Source organism: Talpa occidentalis, unplaced genomic scaffold, assembly GCF_014898055.3.
Source record: "Talpa occidentalis isolate TD23 unplaced genomic scaffold, MPIMG_talOcc4v2.1 talOcc4.5, whole genome shotgun sequence".
NCBI classification, from domain to species: Eukaryota; Metazoa; Chordata; class Mammalia; order Eulipotyphla; family Talpidae; genus Talpa; species Talpa occidentalis.
Window position 1 is genome coordinate 45,858,961 of NW_023604861.1, and position 7,400 is coordinate 45,866,360.

General features: G+C 43.2%; 1 long non-coding RNA gene across 1 annotated transcript; it reads left to right on the forward strand.

Annotated features, from left to right (window-relative positions):
• The first annotated feature begins 1,829 nt into the window (after window positions 1–1,829).
• On the forward strand, window positions 1,830–6,638 carry LOC119258791 (uncharacterized). The gene is made up of 3 exons (XR_005128332.2): window positions 1,830–2,181; window positions 2,551–2,748; window positions 6,370–6,638. It is a non-coding gene; the product is annotated as an uncharacterized LOC119258791 (long non-coding RNA).
• Window positions 6,639–7,400: the final 762 nt, after the last annotated feature.

A 7,400-nucleotide genomic window follows, 5' to 3' on the forward strand; every position in this document is an offset into this window, starting at 1 on the left:
TCTGTTCAAAGGTAGGGACATTTTTAAAAAATACAGCTCAAGTGTATTGGTCTCCAAAAATTCCTAATGGTCATGACAGGAATGTGGGGACAGGCATGAGGAAGAAACAGTAGCCCCAACATGGGGAGAGTCAGAGACAGAGTGAGATAGAGACACGAGAGAGGCACAAAGAGGGAGAATCGTCCTCCACTGAGTGCCTGCAGCATGCTGGGCATAATGTTGAGAACTGGGAGTCCAACAGAAGAATTAGCTAGACTCAACTTCTTCAACACAGGGCCCAGCAAGCTGGCCTAGTCAGACACTGGAGAAATAGGTGAGAAGGATCAGGGTGTGTGAGGAAATGATTACCTCAGGTCAAAGTGGGCTAAACAAGAATCAAGTGACTATCCCCTCCCCACCCTAGGTCACAGGCACAGTGAGATTCTTCAGAGGACTTGAGGATGGGGAAATGAGGGACTTTGATCATTATGGGACTTCAATCATCTTTTCTGTAATTCTATCTTTCAATTCCCAGAATTCAGTGTTGTGGGTGTCCAGCAAAATGGAGGCAGAGTGAAGATACTGGGCTCACCTCCTCCAGACACTTAACAGTATTTTAAAAAATACCTTGAGAATTTTTCAGCAGGGCCAAATGTTATGATATGATATTCAGTCAAAGGCTAAGAAATAAAATTGTATTATATTCACACACTTTCATGCAAAAATATATAAGAAAAGTGGTTTTCTTTGATGTTTCTTTGAAATTTATGTATTCTACAACCAACGTGTGATCTTTATGATAAATAACCTACATATACATATCAAATATATTAAAATATTTAATATATATTTGTTATATATATTTGTTATATATAACAATATAAAGTGTTTACCTCTGAATGATAGTTATTTTTTATTTTCTTTTTTATAATCTCTATTTTTCAAATGTTCTAATAGTAATAATACAATAATAGCAAGTTCCTTCTGAGCATTTATTACGTGCCAGGCACCATTCTAAATACTTTATTCCAAAAACCTTCCTAAAAGGTAAATACTGTTAGTATCTCCATTTCACTGTTAGGAAACAAAAGTACCAAAAAGTGAACTAACTTGCCCAATTTTACAGACTAATAAGTGGCTGAGTAAATTCTTTTGATTAAACAGGAAAAGTAAATAAAAACTAAAAACTAAAACTAAAACTAAAAACTAGGGGAGCCCAGAGCTGAGGGGCTGGTGTGGCGAGCAGCAGTGAAGGTCCTGTTGGTGCTGCCGACTCTCCAGCTACCTCAGGCTAGACAGTGGCCTTAAGCAAGTGACCTTAACCTCTGAAATGTTTCATAATCAGCAGAGATATCGTAATTACAACAATAACACTGGCCTGGATTGTTGAGAAGATTAAATGAGATGCACAAAGTTCTTCTCCCAAAGTGGTGCCAATACTTTGTAAATGGCACCAGCTGGGTGTTACTGATTTTGTTGCTTTTATGGCAACTACTTCTGCTAGGAGGACAGCCACGGCGACAGGCTCAGGAGGGAATGGTGTTCATCATAACAGATGATCCCTAAGAGGCATCAAGTGTGGAACAGTAGTTAGCAAACTCCTGGGACAAAACCATTTGTGGCTTGTTTTTAAAGTACACTTCCTCTGGAACACAACCATTTCTTCAAGAGTCTATATCTTTTAGAGAGTTCATTTCTTTAAGAGTCCATTTCACATCCATTTCTTTAAGAGTCCCTATGGTCACATTCACATGGCAACAGCAGAGTTGAGTAGTCATGACACCTGGATGGTCACAAAGTCTGAAATATTTCCCTCCCAACCCTTTACAGACAAAGGTTGCCAACCCTGCCATACAGAGCAGGCAGCATAGGCTGCCTCTGAGGCACTAAGGAAAGCAGAGGTTAGCCTTCCACAGACCATTCCAAAGAAGGATGTTTGCCTACATTCAGGAAAACCCTTCTTCTCCCCACGGATCCCTTCCACAGCCTTTCTGACTGAGGTGCACCAGGGCCCTCCTTTCTTCCAGATTCTGGCTCAACATTCTCTTCCTTGCCAAGGTTTTACAGGCATACCCTCATATCACACAACCTTTCCACCCCTCAAACTCTCTAGGTACCAGTCTGGCCCACTTGTCTCACACACACCCCTATTGCAGCATCTTGCAGACGCCCACCTCAACAAGGAAAAAGGACCAATCCAAGGTGAGCAGCCATGGTACACCTGCGCACACCTGAAGGCAGTGGCACAGGAGGCCAGCGCACCAGAGATAGATTCACAGAGAGGTGATGACAACACCAAGGCAAAGAGCAAACTATTAAATAGTTCCAGGAAACTGGAAATCAATTTTTTAAAGTCATTAATGAAAACATTTAATGCCATAGAAGTGAATTAAAAACATGCATTTCCTCTCTTGGGAGTCCTCTTTCCCTTTCTTGGTTGGCCTGAAGACACAGGGCTTAAGATTACTCTGGAATCTTCCCTGGCCCTCCCTCTGAATACAATTCCCCAGCCTCCATTCCAGCACTCCGCACACTTGTGACAATGATTCGCATTTGTGTTTCCTCCCTTAGACCAGGAACTCTCTGGCCAGGCTGCCCGTGACTATGTCCTGCATCTTACTCTGTGGTTCACATAGTAAGGGGCTTGACCCTCAAAGCAGCTGAAGGTCAGAGAAAGTGACCGGCATACCCTGATCATCCTGAAGCTTGGATTAGAATTCAGCTCTGTGATGATTGCAGAACTTGGACTCATCCCATTCATTTATGCTGGTAAATAAGTGGATGGATAGGTGGGCAGGTGGGTGGATGAAGAATCTATATTTATAAAGCTGTTCTTTGCTGATTATCAGGAGGCCATGTGGTCCAGTAGAAGAGCCCCAATCATTCTACCACTTATTATCTAACTAACCTTACTATGATCTCTAAGTCTTGGTTTCTAAATCTGCAAGAAAAACAATAATGCCTATTGTCTGGGATGAAGTTCAACTGTGGTCATTTAAGCACAAGTGTTATGTAAATTATTAAATACAAGATAAAGACATAATTATATAAAGTTAATTATATCATGAGTTATTTCTTTCCTTGACATTTCTTTCTTTTTTTTAAAGATCATATCCCTTACTTTTTTTAAAAAAAGATTGATTTATACAAGAACCGGGGTACAGGCCAGATGTGCGGGAGGGTGAGAGGATTCACCAGAGACAGAGCGGGGAACAGAACAGGCAGACTGAAGAAATACACTGCTGAGGGGAGCAGCGGGCGCGGCAGGAGAGGTCTGCCGCACCATGTGGGACCCTTGCCGGCCGGCTGGGATCGAACCAGCACTGCAGAGGCTGCAGACAGCTTCACAGCGCTGCGCTCAACCGCCTGCGCCACCAGGGGAGGCCCTCCTTGACATTTCTATCATTCATTCATTCATTATTTTCTGTTTTGCTTATTTTTTATTGTGTCATAACTGATAATATATTAGCTTCAGGTTACATTCAATATCAGTATATATTATGAAATGATCACCACAGTAAGTCTAGTTAGCATAATTCATTACTACTAAGCACCTTTTAGATACTAGGTGCTGGAGACACAAAAAAAGAGTTTCTGCCTTCAAGGAGCTCCTGTTATTATGAGACAGATAGGAAAGATAACAGGCAACAGAGAAGAGAGGGATCATTTCTTATATTTTAGACTTATAAAATCATAACTGCTTCCTTTTGCCTAAGTTAATTCTCTACTTTGCACCCATAGGTGCTTTGTCCAATGCTTACAACTGACTCTGGTCACCTCAGGCCATTCTGGAACTTTTGGGCATCTCAGGAGCTTAAAGGAAGCCCCTAGTAGGATTTGCCAGCAATATCTGGTGGTAAAGGAACAGTCACGTGCACAAGGATGCTCACAGGGCGCCCAGCTGTGCACGCAGGCCTGTGTCTGCTCTCCACGGGCAGCAGTACTCGGTGCTTCTTACACAGGAGCTACTCTGGATGCTGGACACCCTGCTGGTGAGGGGCCTGCCCACACCCAACAGTATTGTGTCCTCTAGAACCTGCCTTCATTCTTCTCTCTTTTTTTTTTAAAGATTTTATTTTATTTATTCAAGAACCGGGGTACAGGCCAGATGTGTGGGAGGGAGAGGACAACAGTGGGGAACAGAACAGGCAGAATGACGAAATATGCTGCTGACGGGGGAGCAGCAGGCGAGACAGGAGAGGTCTGCTCACCATGTGGGTTGCTCCAAGGCCGCCGGGGATTGAACGAGCACTGCAGAGGCTGCGGACAGTTCACAGTGCTGCGCTCAACCACTTGCGCCACCAGGGAGGCCCCCTTCATTCTTCTCTTATTGTTAGCAGGCAGAATGAGGGGCACCCCACAACCCTAAACCTGCACACTCTCAACGGGTTCTACCACCCAGCACAAAAAAAACAAAACACACTCTTAGCAAATAATGCCTTCAATAGAAAGGAACTTTAATAGAATTAGTGTGCAATAGAGAAAAGAAAGAATACAGTCATCAAGTGAAACATCCAAAGCTACCCTCCCCTTGTGGGTAATCACCCAAATAGGGTTGGCCCAAAGTGGGACCACTGAGGCCCAAAAGCTCACAAGTCTATGGCACCTTCTGGGAGGAACCACTGGAAAGGGGCAGAAGGGGCCAGGCAAGTCTGGATGGAAAAGAGCCAAATCAAAATACAACTCAAGATAAAGACTGCCACTGCCAGCCTCCCCATGAGTCTCTCAGCCACGTCTCTTCCAAGTGTCTCCTGTGTCCCCCAAGTCCCTAGAGCAAATCCAAGGCCAAGAAGCAAGCATAGCTTCTTCTTCACATGTCTCTGCTCCATGTGCCTCCTCTATATCTCCTAGTCTTTTTGTTCCAGCCCTCTCTCCCAGGTCCTCTTTAGTTTCCCCTTGCTGTTCAGCTCCACCCTTCCTCAGATGGGGCAGATATCCCCCTTTCTAGGGGGATTACACTCTAACATTGTGCCATTTTTTTTTTAAGATTTATTTATTTATTTATTTATACAAGCATTGGGTACAGTCGGAAGCGAAGCACGGGAGGGTGAGAGAATTCACCAGTCAGGAACAGAACAGGAAGACTGATGAAACAATGCTGAGAGGAGCAGAGGGTGTGACAGGAGAGGTCTGTGTGCCATGTGCGACACTCGCCGGCAGCTGGCCATCGAACTGGTGCTGCAGAGGCTGCGGACAGCTTCGCAGCCCAGCGCTCAACCGCTGCGCCACTGGGGAAGCCCTAACATTAATGCCATTCTGAACTGCGCTCTCCCCCCACCTGGGTCCTCACCAGCACACGTCAGGAGGAGATGGCATCTTGACATCCACAAACATGTTGACATTTTAGACATTTCCCAGTAGAGACAGGCTCTGGGCTACCCACACAAATGTCGCTCTCAAAGGACTTACTATTCCTGGTGATTATGGTGACTGTAGTCTTGTTTTAAGTACATGCTATGTTAGGATCAGAGATAAGGGTTTTATGTACATTACTGAATTTTACACTCACCACAACCTTATGAATCAAGAGATACTATCATCCAGATTCAACAGATGAGCAGAAACAGACATAGAAAGAGTAAATCACTTGTTCAAAAACACATGGTTAATAGATAATTGAGCTGAGTTTTGAAACCAGGGTTTGAGTCTTTGTCTAGATTTTTTCTGGCAACCAGCCCCCAAATCTCTGAGTCACCTCATTAACATAAACTCTTAGTGTGGTTGAAAGGGGTTGGTATGAATAACAAAAGATGCTCCAATCACCTCTAGCACTCAGGAAATTGCAAGAGAACTGAGGCTCTGTGCTGGTCTCTTGGACAAAAATCAAATGTTAATCTATTGCATTATATTAGGAGCTCTGTTCCATGAACTGGGAAAAAGGACCAAATAAATAATTTCTATCATATTACAGTATCACAACAGTGGCACCATTTTAGGTGGAAACACTGGGTTCCATCTTCCCCACCCAGGCAGACTCTTCTTGAATATGAGTGATTTTGATGACTGGTGAGCTGTTACTTTATCATTCACTAACATTATAATTTAAAGTATTTTTGGTGTCTGAAAATGTCATCCGAATATTCACTATGTGCATGTAATGAAAAAATGTGCCTGCAAATCATTCACTTTGGAACAGAAGTTATGTGTGATAATACTTGCTGTAAAGAAGCCCAAACTGCATGCTACTTTACCCTGTTAATTTAGGAGCGATGACTCAGCAAAATAGTAGAGCCCAGGTTAAGGAAACTTAAAGCAACTGTAAGGCAAAAATAAACAGTAGTAATTAAAGACTTAGATGTTTTAAGAAATCATTATCTTGTATTTTGCATTTACTTCAGATACTAAATAGGTCTGGAATTCAGTGAACTGAAAGTCATCCCTTGCCTCTAGGTACTACAGGCCTCAAAGTCTTCCTTTGCTTGAAGCTCCTGACTCTCCCAGGGGACCTGGAGCCTCAGCTCTCTGGCTGAAGATGCAGGACGGCAGACCTGCGCATTGTCCTACGGGAGGTTCTCCTACTCAGTCCCCTGTGGTTGGTTCCCCCAAACATCCATGGCCAGTCCCTTTGCCTAGGCTTGGGTTCAGCTATCTAGACTAAACTATATGACCTTTCTGGCCAAAGTTCTCTGTTTATGCAAATAAATGGATATAAAACCACACATCAGGCCCAAATGGGAAAAAGTGTTTTTTCATAAATTGACAAGTTGTATTTCAGAGTGCAGGTCTAAAAAATGTTCACTGTCCTCAAAGTGATTTGAATTCCTAAGCTGAAAGTAGTCCATGGAAAATGGAAATAAAATACCTGGCTTATGATTAGACAGACAACATTCAGAAAAGGGGGGTGTTCAGTTCTGTTAGAGTTTTAGACACAAATTCAAGTTATATTATGATCTAGCAGAAAGCAACCAATCAGAATCAATTTACATTTTTAAAATATTTCTCTTTCTTCCTCAACCGCATAAATACTACCCAAAGCCCCATCCTTAGGTAAGAACTCAAGAGAAATCCCAACCGACAATAGTGGTGTCCTCTTGCATCAGTGGACTACGAGCATTTTCGCTTCTACCCCTGGAGTTGCTTTCAGAATTTAACGCAGAATTTGAGTTTTATACAAGTTCAAAGAAGTTGCCTAACACCAATATTCACCAGTCATTTTCAACATGATAATTTAGCCATGGTAGTCCCTTGCATTTAATAATGTTTAATACATATTTTAGGGGAAAGGAATGTGTCCTTCTGTTAGGGGGAAAGGATGGCCTGAGCTAATCCCATACAGGCTTTGTGGACCCCACCCCCACTCCAGACTAAAGCCATCAAGACATTGGGAAGATAAATCCCATCACCACCAAAGGGAGGGTGGCTGGGACCTGAGGGTGGAGTTGGGCAGCCAGGTTGGATATAAAAACCAAACACGTGGGCCT